Genomic DNA, 18,528 nt, shown 5'->3' on the forward strand with positions numbered 1-18,528 from the left:
TGATTTCAATACGGCATGATAACTGGTCTGAGAACCCAAATACGGTACCCTGGGAATGTAGATGAAGGACACCGGGTCCAGGCTGTCGGGGAAGACATGAAAGGGTTTCTAAAGGGAGGGAGACCCAAGGAAGGACTTGGGGAGGGGCTGGGGCTGGCCAGGTGGTGGTGGGAGCATCGGTCCCAGCCCTGACAGCTCCAGACACCATGGTGGATGACTCTTCTCCCTAAGTGCCCAGTACCCATCTCTGAACAAGTTCACAGGTATGTATTAGCTTCTCATCCATAACTGGACAGAAAGACCCTTGTGGGTAGGCACTCTCCCACGTCGCTTATATCCCCCCCAGTCCTGGGCACACAGTGGGCTCCAGAAAACCTCAACAAATGGAAGCTCTGTCTATGCTCAGAAAAGGGCCACAGGTGGAGGGTCCTAGGCTCAGGTCCCTGCTTTTCCTGCTCCAAAGAATTCAAAGTCTCCCCCAGGTACATGCTCCAGGAAGTCAGCACCAGTTCTGGACCCACTTTGCTGGAAATAATCAAAGTGATGCTTCTGGCTTCTGAGGGAAGGACAAAGAGCCCAGCAACCTAGCAGATCTAGGAGAAAACAGGGGAGTTCTGAGCAGACCTGGGGAACGTCCACAGTGTAGGCTGACCAACCGTGAGGGGAGCGGGTGAGGGGCTGGAGAGGGAACTGGTGCAGCGGGGCAGGGTCGGGGGAAGGAAGGTGGGAATAGGAGTAAATGAGAGAAAGAGACAGAGAGAGAGAGAGAATGAGCAAGACCATTGATGAGTTAGAGAGACACAGGCAGAGACAGTAGTGAATAGATCAGAGAGAGGGAGGTATGGAGAGGCAGAGAGGGGATCAAACCAGATGGAGAACGATTGTACAAAGGGAGAAGGGAGGGAGGAAGGAAGGAAGGAAAGAGAAAGAGCCAGAGAGGCAGATCAACAGCTAACAATTATCTGGGGCGGGTGGATGTGAGGAGGAGCAATGGCAAGGACAGCAAGGGTGGAAGGAGACAGAAGCAGCGAGGGTCATGGAGGAGAAAGACGCAGGAAGGGGGAAGAGGAGGAGAAGGGTCTCCATCCAGGCCAGGCCAAGCCTGGGGTCAGGGTGCTGGGCAGGGGGACCGCATGCCCAGTGCCCTCTGCTCCATCTGTCTGTGCACAGGAGCTAGTCCGCAGCCTTTCACTCCATCAGGCTGGCAGGTCTCCCTCGCGCCTCCTGCCCATTTGGCTCCTTAAGTATGTCTGGGGGAGGCGGGCAGTGGAGAAAACAGCTCCAGGAATAAACAATCCTCCTGCTCAGCCTCCTGAGACCAGGACACTCAGGACGCCAGGCTGAACATGAAAGTCACACCCGTCACGCTTCCCAATGGTTTCCTGCATGCCCAGAAGGAGGCTTGGGAATTACACGAACAGCCACAATGTCGAGGAAAGCTTTCTGCGTGGCAGGCACTGTTTTCAGCTCTTTCCATGCATTATCTCAGTGAGTCCTCACAACAACTCTCTGAGCTGGGTGCTGTTATTCATGCACTTTGAATACCTGAGGCTCAGAGAGGTTCAGGAGCTTGCCCAAAGTTGAACAGCTGGAAAGTGGTGGAGCGAAGATTTGAACCTGTGCTTTTAATGTGTATTTCCTGCGATCTATACAGAGCAGTGAGAGGGTGCTGTCTTCTATGGGAGCTCCTCACCTACCAAAGCCCAGAGTCCTTTAGAAAACAATTCCTGGTGCGACACATTACTATACATAAAACAGGTAAAAAACAAGGACCTACTGTATAGCACAGGGAACTACATTCAATGTCTTGTAATAGCATCTAATGGAAAAGAATCTGAAAAGAAAAAATATATATGTATGTACATGTATAATTGAATCGCTTTGCTTTACACCTGAAACTACCTGTAAATCAACTACACTTCAGTAAAAAATTAAAGAAAAAAAAATTCCTAGTGCGGTGTCCCCTCAGGCTCCTTCATACTCTCTAGGTTGGTGAAACCCTGGGAGGCACCTCTGCTTTGAATGACTTTAGGGTTTCCCAAAGCATTCGCTACATCCCACCTAGTCCCAAATTGCCTCTGTCAGCACCAGGGACAAGGAATTAGCGAGAGTAAGAAGGCAGTGTTTAAAGCCAAAGAGAAGCCTACCACCCTTTGTCTGTACCACCCTGGCCTGGGGGTCCCATGGGACCAAGCATGCTGAGGCAGGAAGTCCTGAGAAGCCATGGGCCTGGCCAGGCAGGAAGAGAGCCACCCATGAGTCTGAGGGCACCAGGCTGCTCACCGCCAAAGAAGGCTTGGGACAGATGGAGCAGGTGGGTCACACTGCTATACCTCAGCCCTCCAGACAGCCCCAAAGTCCTTCCCCAGATAGTACATTCCCTTGTCTTGCCCAGGGAGATGCTGGCTGAGGACTTGTTGGAGCTCAGGTGACCTCCCTGCAGAGGGTGCCCATGAGCTCTGGCCTGGCAGCCCCAGCTGGAGTGGCTGATGAGGACCTGGAGGACAAGAACTCAGACCACAGGCTCTACATGACCAGGGGTGCCCTCCACACAGTTATCCCTCTCCATCTTCTCACACGTGGAGCCTCCACAGACAAGTTCAGATCACTTCAAAGCCAAAGCCCCACATCTCAGCCCTTCTGATACAACCAGCAAGGATGAGGGTTCTCCACGTGCCGGGCTCAGGCCTCATCATTTGTAGTCACCACAGTAACCCAGCAAGGGAAAGCTTCTGATGCTCGTTTGATAGATGAGGAAACTGAGGCTCAGTGAAGTGGCTTGGCCAGGACCATACTCATAGTGGGCAGCACAGCCTGGATCCAAGACTATCCATGTCCTTTCTAGTACCCGCTCCCCCACAACTACCCCACGTGATGCGGGTCAGCACAGCTATAACCAAGAGCATCAAACTCAAGCCTCAAGCACCATTTTGAAAAGTGGAGTCCCGAAGGCATCTGACGGAAGTCCTGTGCCAGAGCCCATAAGGAAGGTCCCATAGCCACCAGGGGCCACCATCACAGCCCAGTTTCCTAGGGAAGGTTTTGAAATGCTGCTAATTCTCCCAATAATAAGACACAGGCTTCTTGATCCTCTTAAGCTTTAACACTCAGCCGAGCTGCGCAAGTGACAGCTAAATCCAAGGCGCCCGGCACTGTGGAGTAGAAAGCGTGGGGCACTTGAGAAAGGAGACTCAGTTCTCATCTCCGGGCTGCCCTCACTCAGGGTATGACCTTGGGCAAGTCACTTAACCACCCCAGACTTCTATTTCTTCATCTGTCAAACACGGGAGTTGAATTATGTAGTCCCCAAGGTCCCCTGAAGGCTGAACCTTCTAGGAGCTTGTGATTCGTGATTCAATTAAAGTTTACCAGGCTGCCTATCAGCAAATTTAATGACTCTTCGAAGTTGACCAAGGCAAGTAAAAATATTATAAATGTAATTTCATTGAAATGGGAAAAGATGAGAAAAAGCCAGCAAATAGCATCTTAACACAGAGGCCACGCTTACCAGCATACAGTGAGTCACTGCCTTTGCGTGGGGGGATAAGGAAAAATGAAATTGGATTCCCTGCAGCTCATGTGGACTTGTCTTCCCAGAGTCTTGGAGAGAATTGACCATAGCCAGGGGCCAGATGGGACCCTTGGGGTTAATTTGAAATGGAGGGAGAGGGAGGGGAGGTCCCAGGAGAATGTGGATTAAGCCTGCTTAAAAGAGGAATTTATGATGACTGCAGTCAATTCTTCTCCATTTAACCCAAAGGCCTCCAGACCAGCTGGGATGTGGCTTTGAGAGCCTCTGAGCTGGTTTATATTGAGTCCCAATGGGAATTTTGGTCCCAGGGAGGTTAAAGGTCCTCTATGGAACCTCAATTCCCTAAGAAACATTGCAAAGAGAGTAATTTAAGCAAAAATACTATTTGTTTCCCAATTTACAAGCACTTACACATGATTTACAGCCCAGCCTGCCTCTCGCACAAGCAGCTCTGTAATTTACAAGACCATAAAGTCGGGGGCTCCCATGCTCCCGCCACCATAAATCTGGCCTGGATGGTGACTCGGGGCGGAAATGATTAATCTGCCCTTCCAGGGATGAGCCTTTGCACTGCTATATTAGCCGGGGAAGCATCATGCTGAGACAGCACTTCTCAGCCCCACCTGAAACATGAGTTTTGCTCTGGAAGAGAAATATGGCCCATGAGCCCAAGAGACACTGGGCCATAGGGCACCATGGCCAGTGAGAGGCATCAGCCAAGAGTGCAGGTCCAGCCAGCTGTATACTGATGCACCACATCTTTTGTCTTGAAGGGGGTCACCTGTGACTTCTTAAGATACATTTGGTCTCTGCCTCCAGCTCCTGTGAATGTTTGATCTTTGACCCCAGTGCCTGACACAGAGTTCCTAAACTACTTATAATTTCCTCAATGATGGGGGTGAAAGGAGCATATTACACAGAGCTCCTAAATCCTGTGGAATTTCCTGGCTAATAGGAACATCTCTTGTTCTAACAAGGTGACTCTTGGTGAGCTTCTGGATGGGGGCTGGTCACCAGAGGACCAAGCCATGACCAGAAGCTTGAAGCTTTCAGCCCCAACCCCTATCCTTCAGGGAGGGGAGAGGCACCAGAGACTTAGTAATAATTGATCATGTCAATATGATGAAGCCTCCAAAAAATCCTTGGAGTGTGGCGCTTAAAGAACTTCCAGACTGGTGTATACATCCATGTGCTGGGAAGGTGATACACTCTTCCACAGGGACAGAAATTCGTGTCCTATGTACCTCTGGCTGTTCATCTGTATCCTTTAATTTATAATTAACTGGTAAACATAAATATTTCTTTGAGTTCTGTGAACTGTTATAGCAAACTATCAAACCTGAGGAGGGGGTTGTGGGTACCCCCAACTTATAGCCAAGTCAAAAAGAAATGTAGGTAACCTGGGCACCTGTTACATGTGGTTCTCATCTGAAGTTGGGGCAGTCTTGTGGTACTGAGCCCCCTAACCTGTGAGATCTGATGCCAACTCCAGGTAGACAGGGTCAGAATTGAGTTAAACTGTAGGACACCCCATCGGTGTCTGCTGAGAACTGATGAATTTTTTGGTGTAGGGGGTGCATATCTGGTGTCAGAAGTGAAATACTGAGCATAGAAGACACAGGAAAACCAGTGTGTGTTCCTCTCATCACCCCAATCCCATCTCCACAGGTCCAGTTTGCATCAGCTTGGTGGCTTGTGGCAGAAGAGGGGACCAGACAGTTTACCAGACAAGTGTCAGACAGACAGCCCATGGACTGGGGCTGAGCTTGGACTGAGCCTAAAGACTTTACCAAGCCAACAAGAGCTTTGGAAGTTTCAGCAGAACAGGCCAGCTTGGGCTAAGTCAGCCTGGACCACAGCCTCTTTGCCAGTACAGAGTTGGGGCTAGAAGGTCAGCACCAGGGACAGCTCCCCACAAGGCTCTGCTTGGCCCAGGCTAGGGACGACCACAGCCTTTGACTTCCACAGTTCAGGGAAAAGCAGATAAGAGAAAGTTCTAGCTTGAAAGGCCAGGATGGGGAAGGAAGGTCCTAATCTTTTTGGAGATGGCTAGTCCTCATCTATGCAAGAGCCCCCTCTCCATTCCTCAAGAAGCTAGGGTATCTCTGGACATGCATGGATCACTCTGGACACCACTGATCCCTCATGGATTCAGTGGCAGCTTATTCACCAGCATTCTCCTTATCAGAACTTTCTTTCAGCATAGCATCCCCCTACCCTGGTACTCTCACCTTCGTGATGGTTCTGACCTTCAGGGGAATAAAGAACAATAGATCCCGGTATGGTAAGACTCTTATTCATTCATTTAACAAGTATGTATTAAGACAATTGTGCTTGTTTCTGGGGACACAGCTGTAAAAATTAAATGTACAGAATCTTTCTCAATAAGTGAAAGGGCAAGTAAGTTCATGATAATTATCACTAATATTTGTTGAATTCCTACCAAGTATTAAGTTTTGTGTTGAGCCCCTCTATAGATAGCATCTCATTTAATCTTCTAAGAAACCCTATAAAATGGGTGACATCATTATCTGGTCATGCAGCTAGCAAGAGGAGGAGCTAGGATTTGAACCCAGGCATCCTGACTCCAGAACCAACCCTCCTAACCACTAGAATATGACAATATAGTTTGATCTGTGATGTGATGGTGTGCAAGAGGCCTATGGGTGCATAGAGGAGATTTTTCTGGTCCTAAATTCCCTTCCCCAGCCCCTCATCTTCCCTTCTGCCCTGAGAGCTGAGAAACCAGGGGCTGTGTGCTCAGGCCTGGGTCCCTTCTCCCGAGCACCACAAAGCCCTGAGAAGTGCTTCTGACCCTATCATTTTCCTCTGGCCTGTCCTGGCTTTCTGCTCTCACCTCCATGTCCAGCAGCAGCTGACTACCCTCCACCTACAGGGTTATTCCATATATACAGCTCAGGAACATTGAGAAGCCTGACATTGGAAACAAGGGAGCAGAGACTCCTGGGTCATCTGTAGTGAGCTGGGAAAAGCCAATACCAGGAGGCAGAGCCACAGCCTATGGTCTGGGAAGGTGGGAGGTGACAGAACAAGAGGTAAAAAGGAAGCAGGAAGGAAAACCAAGAAGGAAATCCAGTTGGACAGAGTGGTGTGGACAATGGAAGGAGCCCTTAGGTAGTGCCCATAGAAGGTATTTTATTGGTGATGAAAGACAAAAGGGTAAAGAAAATGTACTTTGGTGACAGATGGGCCTGGGTTAGAGCCCAGTTTTGCCCCTCACAGGGAGGTTACTTGAACCTTTGAAGACTCAGTTTCCTCATCTGTAAAGTGGGGCTAATAATAGCAAAAATTATATCCTTGTTGTGAGAATTAACTGAGATAATGGATCTATGATCTATGTTAAGCACTCAACAAATGATAGTAATAATGTTGATATGAATGACATATACTTGTCCAGCGACGCTGTTCTGAAAGGCCTGGCTCCCAGGCACCTGGGAACAGAAGCCTAGATTGATCTCCAGGCTCTCTGTCCCACTGAGAGCAGGGTAGGGTGTTCTGTGATGGGAGCGGACTCTCCACTGCCCAACCCCCATCTATATCTGCCTCTTGAAGGTAGGAATTTCCACCATGGGCCATGAGAGTACTATTATTCACTTCCTCAGTTTCACCTACTCTTATGTCTTTCTCTCCTTGCCTCTCTATGACTCTGCATCTGTTTGATTTGTCTCCCTCTGGTCATACGCTCCCTCTAGCATGATTTTTCTCCATCTCTGTCTCTTTCTGTCTCTGCCCCCCTCCATCATTATCACTGCCCTTCAGGGAAAGAGAACTGGTGGCCCTTGAGATTGACACATGTTCTCATAAGGCAAGTCAGAAGCTCTTTGTTAAGGGGGTTGATTAAGTATACTTCCCCCAGGACTTGTTACTTCCCCAAGAGCAAGGAACATTTTAACCTGTTTCCAGTCAAGCTCTGGGCAGCTTCAGATGATATCTTCACCTGCCTTTTCAAAGGCCCCTGACTTATAGATCCACCTTCCTCTTATGTACACATAGACACCCCGCCAGTCCAGCAACACTGGGACACAGTCACAGCAGCTGCATCTTATTCCCAGCCTGGAGCCCCCACCTCCCTACCTTTCAGACACAGCTCCATATTGGGCCGGTCTGGCCCTCATGGAGCCCTTGCAAAGACATTCAAGCCAGTAATGTGGTAGCAACACGGCCCCCAAGTCCCAACTACGGATGTCTCAGGAACAGATGTGCCTGTCGGGACAGAACTGACCCTCTGCGCAGGGCACACTCTCAACTGTGGTTTGGCCCTCGACAATTTGAGCAAACAGAATGATATATCCTGGAGACAAAACCAAGGCAGAGTGTCTTTCCAACCCTCTCCCAAGGGAAGGAAACTGATTAAGTAACCCCATCAGAGTGCCCACTGCAGAGCCAGCCCCAACTCTCTACTTCCTCTGCTCGCCATGAGGAGACCAGATGAATGGAATTGACTGCAAATGCTGCCCTCTCTTCCCCTAAATTATTCTGCCTCCCAAGACAAAGCAACCTTTCCAGGAAACCAGACAAGCATCCTCCAACTCGTCTCCTCAATCAGCCCTGGAGGTTCCCTTGCCAAGAGCCTCCTTGGAGGCTGAGCAGGTCCCTGCCAGTGGCACGAGCCCATTAAGACAGTCAGGGAGAAGGGGGAGGAAGGGACTTAAAAAACTCAGGGAGGTCACCTCTGCCCCTGGCAACCAGCACAGGGCACTGTCTGATCATCCTCAGTCCACATGACCCCTGTTAAGGCCAGTGGCAGGAGTTAACAAGGAGAGCGGGACCCGTTTTTGACCTGGGAACAGAGGTGGGTTTTGTGTTGTCAGGGCTTTTTTGGAACAGAGTTTACAGAGTCTTAATCTTGAAAATTAACCCTTTCACACATAATCACTAATAGATTCATTCATTCATTCACTCACTTATTCATTCAATACGTTGGCACCAACCATGTGCTGAGCCCAAGGCTAGGCCTTGCAGGTGCAGAAATGAAAACCCTAACAATGGAATTAGTACTAAGGTAGAGCTACGTACAAGGTGTCCTGTGAGCCTATGGTGGGGAAAGATTCTTTATTTTCTAAAGGCATCAGAAAGGGCTTCACAGCCAAGGGGACACTGGCATAGGTACTAGAAGGATAAGTAGGAATTCATCAAGGAGAAACATGGAGCCCACAGAGTTCAGTGAAGTCATGGGTCTTGGCTTCAGGCTGCAGTACAAGTCTTCTCAAATGCATCTGGGTATGGCATACCCAGAAATCGCATCACACTCCATGGAACTTGGTGAAAATATGGCTGGATAGAACTCTATTGTATAAGCTAAGAACAGTTCAGCCAACAGAAATTATGATCATGTCAAGAGTAACAATATAAAGTACTGCTAAGAAATCCCATCTTGGCAGGGAGAAGATATATCACAAGCTTTCTCACCAATGGCAGCGTGAAGGGTAAGGTCAACAGGCTGGCAAGGATGCTTGGCGTCAGGTGTGAGATATGAAAACTGAAAAGTCACTGGTCATGTCATCTGCTACTGCCTCCTGGGGACCAGTGTTAGCAGACACCAAAGGTTTGATAAAAATGCATTAGGGTTGGGTGATTGAGAATATCTTATCAACTGACTGCACAGTTTCTGTGATTTGGGAAAAGATCACTCTATAGTTAGTTTCTCTGCTCCTGAAACCCCTAATCTGACCTAGGAGGCTGTTCCCATGGCATCCACGGCGGGTGAGTGGGGTCATCTCATCGTGTCAGGCCTGGCTGCCCTCGGAAAAATCCTCAAACACCTGAATCTGGTATTTGAGGCTCCCCACTCTGACCCAAACTACATTTCCAACCTTTTCTTTCACAATACTCTCTAAACTAGCTGGATCATTCTACTCATTTACCTTGCATTCTATACTGTTTTGATCACCATTGTAAGCTCGATTCTTGGCACATAGATTGTACTCAATAAATACCTTGCAGAATGAATAAAAGGGTGAATGGGTGGGTTAATGGTTGGATAGGTCCTACCACCATGCCATTTGCTCTGCCTGGAACACCCTATCCAAACCCAGCTCATCTTTGAAAAGCTGGCTCAAAAGACTTCTCCTCCAGGGACCCCCCCTCCCCCAGCCTACTCCATCACACAGCGATTACTTGTTCCTCTTGATTCCTGGTATGGATCTGCTGTGCTCACTGGGAAATGAATCATGCCTTAATTCCACAAACTACCCTGCAATGTCTCTTGTATTCCTCTTGGTTTTGCGATTGATTGTTTATATCTGTTCTTTAAGTTCTACAACTACCACAAGAAGAAAGAGCCTGTGTTCTCTTCCAATACAGTCCAGGATCACTGGACAAGTCCTAGTAGAAACTCACTAGGTGATGATATGATCATAACAAGCCTTCACTGGGGAGCCCTGCCAAGCCATGGGAAGCCACTAGCCAAGCAAAGGATAATTTATCTTATCTCAGCTCTGCTCCTGCATAAGCATGGCTGGCCACTTCTTTCTGGACCTCCAGGACATGCTCGGTCTGGCTCTTCTGCAGCACCTCCTTTGGAGAACACTCCTCATGGTTCTGGTGGGGCTGTCAATCATGGTGCTCTTTCTCCAAGCCAGAGGGATGGGCAAGTGTTCAAGCCGGGCAATCAGCATAGTCATTCTCACTGCCACAGAGATTAACTGTAGGATGGGCACATGACCAAGTCCAGGCCCATCTGGAGGACTTATGCTAAAGCTAGCAGGGGGAAAAATTTTTTCCCACACCAATAAAAGAAAGTCAATGCTATAAAAAAGAATGAGGCAACATCTAGGCCTTATGGAAGCGAAGTCAAGGGATGCCATGGCCTGATCCCCTAGGTCTAGCTATGTCTGAAGCCAGTCTACCCTTCATCTGTCCAATTCAGGGGGCTTGCCAATTCCCCTTTTACTTAAGATACATTGAGCTGGGTTTCTAAACTCAAGTGAGACCAAGGTCTAAGTTCTCCCTCTGTACCATGAGATGAGCAAACTGATCTGCTTTCAGAGACAGTCTGGGAGAAAAGCTTGTGGTTGGACATCAGAAGCCTCTTAGATATTTCTGGAGGCTCCTAGACCATTTGCGCTGTCTTGCTTCAGTCCCAGGCAGGCTCTTGAGTGGTCTTTCATGGCTCTTGCTCTGACCTTCTATCTTTGAAAGCCTCCAGATGAGTAGCAGAGTAAAGGAGACCACTGCCTGGCATCCCCTCTCCAGCAGAGACACCAGCACTCACGTGCCCCCAGCCAGTACCCTCCTTTCCTTCTGCTCTTCCTGCAGCCACATTATGCAAATAGACCCAGTAGTCACAGAGCCCTGGAGATACCCATTTGGAGAGAGCAGGAGAATGTCTCCAGCTTACCTCTCTGCAAAATATGTCTGCAGCAGAACCACTCCCCAGGGTCAGGAACCATCTGTTGGTAGAAATCCCCTTTGCTAATTATTAAACTTCTCTGAACAGAAATGAATCACAGAGTCAGACAGGATGGGGCTTGAGGAGGCACTGGCAATTTACTTAGCGGCTGTAATCATCCCAGCCGGGCCAACACGCGGAGGCTCCAGATCCATCTTTGGCATGGACTCTGCCACATGCTCAGCATCCCAACGAGGCTGTTATTTCTGAAGGGAAATCTACAGGCACTGGGAACCCTGAGAATTGCCTGTCAGAACCTCCCTCGGGCTTGAGGCTGCCTTGGAGCCCCCAGGGATCCCACTCTGTCTAGGTTCAAAGAGCCAGCCCAGACAGGAAGTGGACAGATCCTGTTGGAATGACCCACTCTTCCTGGCTTCAGCACCTTGGGAGCAAAGTATCAGGGCCATCTGACCCCAGCCAGCCCCTGGATGAGGATACAATGATAGACAGTGATCTCACCCCTTAATTACACTGTGGAGAGGATGAAAGAGGTAGAAGCAAACTCTTGAGAAATGGGGGGTGGGCCCTACCCTAATCCTCCCATCTTTAGTCTTTCTGCCGTTGTTATGTGACCTTTCCCTCAGATTATGCTCTGGGAACCAAGATGAGTGTAGGGTACTGAGAAAAGAAACCCCCAAGTATTGAGCATTTAAGCTTCCAAGCACTTTGCTGTGCCCTTGGTAAAGTTCTCCCATGGAAATCAGTCCTCAAACCATGCAAGACAGACATTATTACTCCTGTTTAACAGACGAGGAAACTAAGGCTCAGAGAAGAAAAGTGACTTGCCCAAGGCCCTTCTGCTAGCTGGTGGTAGAGGTGGGACTCAGTTCCATGTGACTCTTCCCCCTCTACTACACTGGAGGTCAAAGGATGGGGTTGAACATGTGTTCAAAGGAAGATTTTCTAACACTGAGGGAACTAGACAGACACATAGGCGTATGGCCTGCCCTGGTGGTCTCAGGCTCAAGGTCTCCACCATCATCACCATCAACTCTGACCATGTACTATGTGCCAAATGGACCCTAGGAGTGCCAAACCCTGAGAGGCTCTCACTGTAGTTCCCTGGGAAGACAGTCAGGTATTGTAAGTGACTGACTGATGACAGTCTAGTCTTTGCCCCAGGAGAACAGAAGAAAGGAAAGGCAGCAGGTGGTCCCATCACACACACAACCTTGTTTAAATCCTTCCCAGGCTTTCCATGGCTCTTAAGATAGCATACAGACATCACTGAAGCACTCACAGCTCTCTATAGCCCGTCCCCTGCTCACCTCCCCAGAGCCATTTTTCTGCCCCTCCTCCCCACTCCAGCAGCTCTGGCCTTCTGGAAACATGCCTCACTATGTTTGCACTCCAGGCCTTTGGCTGAGCTGTTATTTCCACAAAGAACACATTTCCCACACTCTTTGACAAGCTCCTACAGCTTAGACATCACTTTCTCTAGGGGCCAACCCTCTCAAAGCACAGAATGAGGCATAAGAAATGTTTCTAGATGAGGTAGGAGATGTTTATGAAGCCACGTGCCATGTTCTCTAAGCGCACCTGACTTCAGCACAGCTGTAGTGGACAGTTTCCTGACCATGTCCTGTTTCAAGCACAGGCCATGGAGTCTCCCTATTTTCTTGAACTTTGGGAAGGTCCTCAGGAGCAATCAGGAAGTGTGGGGGAAGATAAAGATAGAATGGTGGGTGTTGGGAGTTGCAGATATGTGCCCAGCTTCCCTATCCTCCAGTGGAGTAATTCTGAGGTGTGTTCTACTTGGTTCTGCAGAATGCCTTAGTAGGACTGAGCCCCAACTGCCCACAGCAATAACCAGCTCACTATTTCACTGGCTTCTGTATCTTTCCTGTTTCACATTCTCTGCTCCTCCACTTCTGTGTCCTGGAAGCACTTCCCAAATAAACTACCTTCACTCAAGTCTTTATCTCAGGACAAGCAATCAAGAAAACTGTCTTTTTACTTTAATAGTTATATATATATATGTTGTAACATCTATTAAAATATAAATAGCACACATAATAGCCCAAAGGTGAAAACTACCTGAATGTTCATCACAGACGAATGCATAAACAATGTGGTTACACACACTCAATGGAATATTATTCAGCCTTAAAAAGGAAAGAAATTCAGATGCAGGCTACAAAATGGATGAACTTTGGAGGACATTGTGCTAAGGTGAAATAAGCCAGACACAAAAGGATAATACTGTAGGAGTCCACCTATACGAGCTATCTAGAATAGACAGATTCATAGAGACACAAAGTAGAAGAGAAGCTACCAGAAACTGGGAGGAGGGGAGAATGAAAAGTTATTGATTAATGGGTCCAGTTTGTTTGGGATAATGAAAAAGTTCTGAAAATGGATGGTAGTGATGACTGTACAACGTTGTGAATGTACTTAATGCCCCCAAATCATATATTTTAAAATGGTTAAAATGGTAAAGCTTAGGTTATATGTATTTTACCACAATATGTAAAACTTCAAATTTAAAAAAATATATAAAAAGCACATTAATACCCATCATTTCACAGACAATATTGCTTAGGACAAAGCTAAGAGGATCAGCCTATTTAAAGTTTATTTAAAGAAAAATTGGGAAGTAAATAATAGTTCAGGGTTTGCACATATAACTACTATACATAAAATAGATAAACAAGGTCCTACTGTATAGGGCAGGGAACTACTTTCAATACCTTGTAATGGCCTATAATGAAAAAGAATATGAAAAGGAATATATATATATATACATATATATGTATAACTGAATCACTCTGCTGTACACCAGAAATTAATGCAACATTGTAAATCAGCTCTACTTCAATAAAAAAAAAACAGTACAGATTACAGTATGCTGATGTGGCAAAAATTGTGAAGGTGGACTTTAAATGATCAAAGTTTGGGAACCATCATTCTAAATGAAATGAAATCCCCACTGCTTCCAGAGCACCCTCCTCTTTCACCTTCTGATAATCCCCATCACACCTGGTCCCCATCACATGCTTATTACCTTGTCTGGTTCCCCACTGGCCTATAGGTCACATGAGATCAGTGACCCGTCTCTCCTGTTCCTTTGTGTATCCCAGCACATAGGATGTGGAAAGTGCTCAATAAAGACACGCTCAATTGAACGGGATTGAATCAGAAGTGGCTGATCAGGAAGGTCTCCTGGAAGAGGAAAGACTCCAAACGTGAACAAGATTTGCTCTGGCAGCAGAGGCAGAAGAGTATCCCAAGAAGGAACCCAAAGTAGGGAGAGCTGTCGACGGTTCCAGGGACTGCAAGCTGCCGGGCTGGGCTGGAGCAGAGGACGGGCACGTGGGGTGTGCACAGATACAGGTGCTGGGGTGGTTAGAGAGGAAGATAGAAGGTGAAATGAGCCCTTGAATGCCAACCTAGGGCAACTGAATGAGTCCTTGAAAGCCAATGGAAAGGCTCCTTGCCTTTTCCCTTCTGCCAAGGTCCCAAGTCTCCTCCCCAAGACCGTCCCCTACCTTGGGATGGTCTTTAGGGCATCCATGACCCATCATATTGCACACAACTTATTATATGAATGTGTGTTTTTCTGGGGAAAGGATCCATAAATTTCATCCGATTCTAAAAGGACTTGTGATCTCTCAAGGAGTGAGAAGTTCCTGGCTCTGGGGAGAAAGCCAGTTGAGTTAGGGTCCCATTCAAATCATCCCCCACCATGGGCCTTGGACCTTGGCAGGTGAGAGTAGAGGAGCCCATGCAGGAGGCTCAGCCACTAGCCAGACGTCATAACCCCCTGGATTGAGAACAGGGATTCAGGGAGTGTGAAATCAACTGTATCTCAAGAGTATGTTTTTGGTTGAGGGGATGATGGGGTGCTGATCCCATCCCCTCCCCATGGTTCTTGGATCTCCCCATTCCTCACTCCTTCCCAGGGCTCTGAGTCCCCACCTGGGTCCGAACCCTAACAGCCTTTCCTGCACTTCCACTCCATACTAGCCCAGTCCCAAAGCACCAGGACACTCAAGTGACCTCATCTGTGGGACCCCAGGGGCCAGAGAGAGCAGGTGGAACCACTCCTCAGTTACTCACACTCCAGAACTCCATGCTTTCTGCCAGAAGGGCCCCTGGCCACAGGACAGATGAGAGTCACTCCTTTCTCAGTGCTGACCTCAGCTGGGCATCCCCTGAATGGGCTACCTCAGACAATCGGGGTCCCAAATGCGTGTGACCAGCAGCAATTGTGGGTCATCCTCAGTTTGGTCTCTTCCTCCAAAGGCTGACTGACAATCACCTCCTTTCCCCCTCAAGAAGCCAGTTTACATCATTCCTCTAGTGCCAGAATCAGGGAGCTATGGATTAAAATCCCACCTGGGCCATTCGCCAGCTCTGTGTAAATTACTTCCTCATGAAGCTTCCATTTCCTTGGCTTTGAAACAGGGTTAACAATCTTTACCCACCTGAGTCCTTACCAAGTAACAAATGAAATTATATCCACCTCTCCCAAACCAAGTTCCACTGTTTTAAAGGTTTGATACACTTATATCTTCCTCTTGGAGACACATAAGATTCAGTGTTATACTAAAAGTTCTAACAAGATCTGCAAAAAGAAAATCTGTTTTCACTCTGCCTAACCCAGGGCTGGACCATGGAACCCAGCTTCTGTGCCCAGCTTCTGTGCACAGCTGTTTGAGAAGCTGGGAGCTGGTACCTGGCAAGCAATATATACTGTTAGCAGGCTCTCTCTTTCCCAAGCACTTTCCCTTTGAAGAGCCAGATATGCAGAGAATGTAGAAAATTAAGGTAATAGAGCCATCCTCCAGCCTCCTCATGAGGCTTTCTGTGACAGCTCTGACGGCCCTTTTAGGGGAGGGGGTTAGAGAGACCAAGGGCCCAACACACAGCTTCCTGGGACCAGCTGGCTGATTCTGGGGAGGCCGCCTGCCCTGCTGAAGGGGGTGGGTGAATTCTGCCAGATTTGAATGCTTCCTAATTCTCCTGAGGATTTCTCTTCTGACAGCCAAGACCCACCCACCCATTAACAGGATTCGGTGGCCAGCGCGGTGAGAAGAGAAAATCAGTGAAAAGAAAACAAGCCAATAAAGAGTCCACCCACTGCAAGAGCCCCCCCCCCCCCAGCACTCCCAGAGCCAAGTCAGGGGCGGGGCCTGTAGGGCTGGGACCTCCCCTGCATGGTCACAGGGATCCAATGGGGCTGCACTTCTAAGCTCCCAGGCCACTCTCTACAGATCCCACCCTCTCTCCCCCCTCCACTCCCCCCACATTGTGTCCGCTGATTAAGGCAGTGTTCCCTACTACAGCATAAACGAATGCATTATGTCTTTGTTATGCTAATGTCATAGCACAACGCAATTTAAATAGCACTTCCAGAAAAATTAAGTATGTTCATTGACACAGTGAAATGTTTTCACCCTCGATGTAACCTTCACAGATTCTGTACAAAATCCATCAGTCAGTGAGCTATTCATTTGCGAATGCTTAGCAATTATTATGCTAATGCATCACAATGCATTACAGCAAATTCTCTGTAAGTGGCAGGAAGTGCAGCTGCCTGGCACACACCGCACCCGGATTACGGGGCATCTATCAATATACAGAGTCATCATTGCAACTTGAGACCAACCATGTTTCGAGTCCTGCCTTCAAGGAGTGGATCTCTCAGGCTCAGGGACTAAACTAGAAAGCATATGTTAACACATCCTTGGAGGTCTCCCAGCAGGGAAGTGTATCAGTTAGCTATTGCTGTGTAACAAACCACCACAAAACTCAGTGGCTTAAAGCAATAAGCATTTGCTACTGCTCAGGAGTCTATAGATCAACTGAATGGCTCTACTGATGTGGGCCAGGCTAGGCAGGCCTAGACAGGGCTCACTAGTATGTCTGCACCTATGAGGGATAGCTGGTCTAGTATAACCTCATTTAATGGCTAGCAGTTGGCTGACTATCAATTTGTGCAATAGGGGTAACTTGGCCTCCCATCTCTCATCACCCAGTAGGTATACCAGGCTTGCTCATATGGAAGTAGCAGGATTCAAAGAGAGAGAGAGTAAAAGCAGGCAAGAAGTCTTAAAGTCAGGCTTAGAATGGGTACAATGTCCCTTCTGCAAATTCTATTGGCTGAAATAGACTACCTCTTGATGAGAGAGGCTGTAGTCACAGTGCATAGATCATGGATACAGGGAGGAATGAAAACTTACAGCCATTTGCTATCAACCTACTCCTGGACATGTCTGAATGATACATATTGGAAGGCCAAGAGAGGCTGGCATTGGCCATGCTCAGATGCCACTTCATGATGTTAGAGCCCTGTTGGGTGGGTCAGGGACAGAGAAATTCCTATTGGTTAAGGTGACTTCTATAAACTGAATTGCCCCTCTAAGTGTGGTATTCAGCCCAGTCTAATAGGCTAATCACTGAGACAGAAGAGCACTCCAGATCCACCAGCCCTCACTACAATGCGTGTTTTGATGGTGGGACTGGCCTGCAAGGAACCATTCGCATTCCCTTGTTGGAACCAACGGCCTGGGCTAGTGAACCAACAGGTCAGAGTTAGGTCTTACCTGTGGCTGGAGATCCGTATTCAGTCCTGGTCCACCCAAAGCTCAAAGGTCTGGCTTTTTTTCTCCCAGCACAACCAACTGAGCAATCAGATCTAGAAGGCCTGGCACAGGAATGCTTTAGGTCTGGAAGAAGCTGGTTATGTGCCTGCCCTATCAGCAGCCTCTCCAAAGGGAGCTGCCCCATTCACAGCCATTGCTGCCTTGGAGGCCATGCTTAGGACCACACCCTCCTTGGACACAGCTGACAGGACAAAAGGGCAGGCACTTGACCCAAAGACAAATAATCTATGACTTGGCTCATAAAGGACAGTGGACCCAATCAGATTTCTTCCCTTGGGAATCTGAACTAAGAAACAGAAAAGATTTGCTGGTCAGCAGCAGAGCTGCAGCTGAAAGATGATGAGGTTTCTGTCAGGCCAGGGGGGTTGTAATGGGTCACTGGGAGTCCAAGTGATGGAGCACAGAAGCCATGGAGAGCAGAAGGTGGATGTGGAGGGAGGAGAACAGGAAGGACTCACAGGCCTGAAACCGCAATGCCCTGAGGTGGGGTGGCGGGCAGGAGGGAGGGAGAGAGAGGGAGAGGGACCGAGACAGAGAGAGGCAGCTCTCCGGGGCCCCCTGGATTCTGGAGACTTTCCAGTTCCAGTTCCAATCCACACGCTTCTTGACAGTTAGTCCTCCTAAGTGAGCTTTTATTCCCTACAACTTGACAAATCAGATCACAATACTCCACAAACTCACGTGTTCCAGTGTGTCTGGGTCTCCTCATGTCCTTCTTGATTTCCTAGTAAAGCTCCCTTTGAAAGAATCCAACTTCACTGTAGCAGAACTAGCAGGACCAAACCATGGACCTCCACGCAGTAACCAGGGGGATATTTTAAAAATTCAGATCTGGCCATAGCCTGGTTTAAAACCCTCCGATACTTCCCATTGCTCTTAAGATAAACTGCAAATCCGCCCAAGGCCTACGGAGCTCAGTGTGGTCTGGCCTCTGGCCAGCCCTCCGGCCCACCCCCACCACGCTCCCCTCCCCTGCT

At 48.3% G+C, this 18,528-nt stretch overlaps 1 protein-coding gene across 1 annotated transcript in view; it reads right to left on the minus strand.

Annotated features, from left to right (window-relative positions):
• The window catches only part of GRIK3 (glutamate ionotropic receptor kainate type subunit 3), a 225,596-nt gene that overhangs the window by 150,989 nt on the left and 56,079 nt on the right, over nucleotides 1-18,528 (minus strand). The window lies entirely within an intron of this gene.

This window comes from Camelus ferus, chromosome 13, assembly GCF_009834535.1.
Source record: "Camelus ferus isolate YT-003-E chromosome 13, BCGSAC_Cfer_1.0, whole genome shotgun sequence".
Lineage (NCBI taxonomy): Eukaryota > Metazoa > Chordata > Mammalia > Artiodactyla > Camelidae > Camelus > Camelus ferus.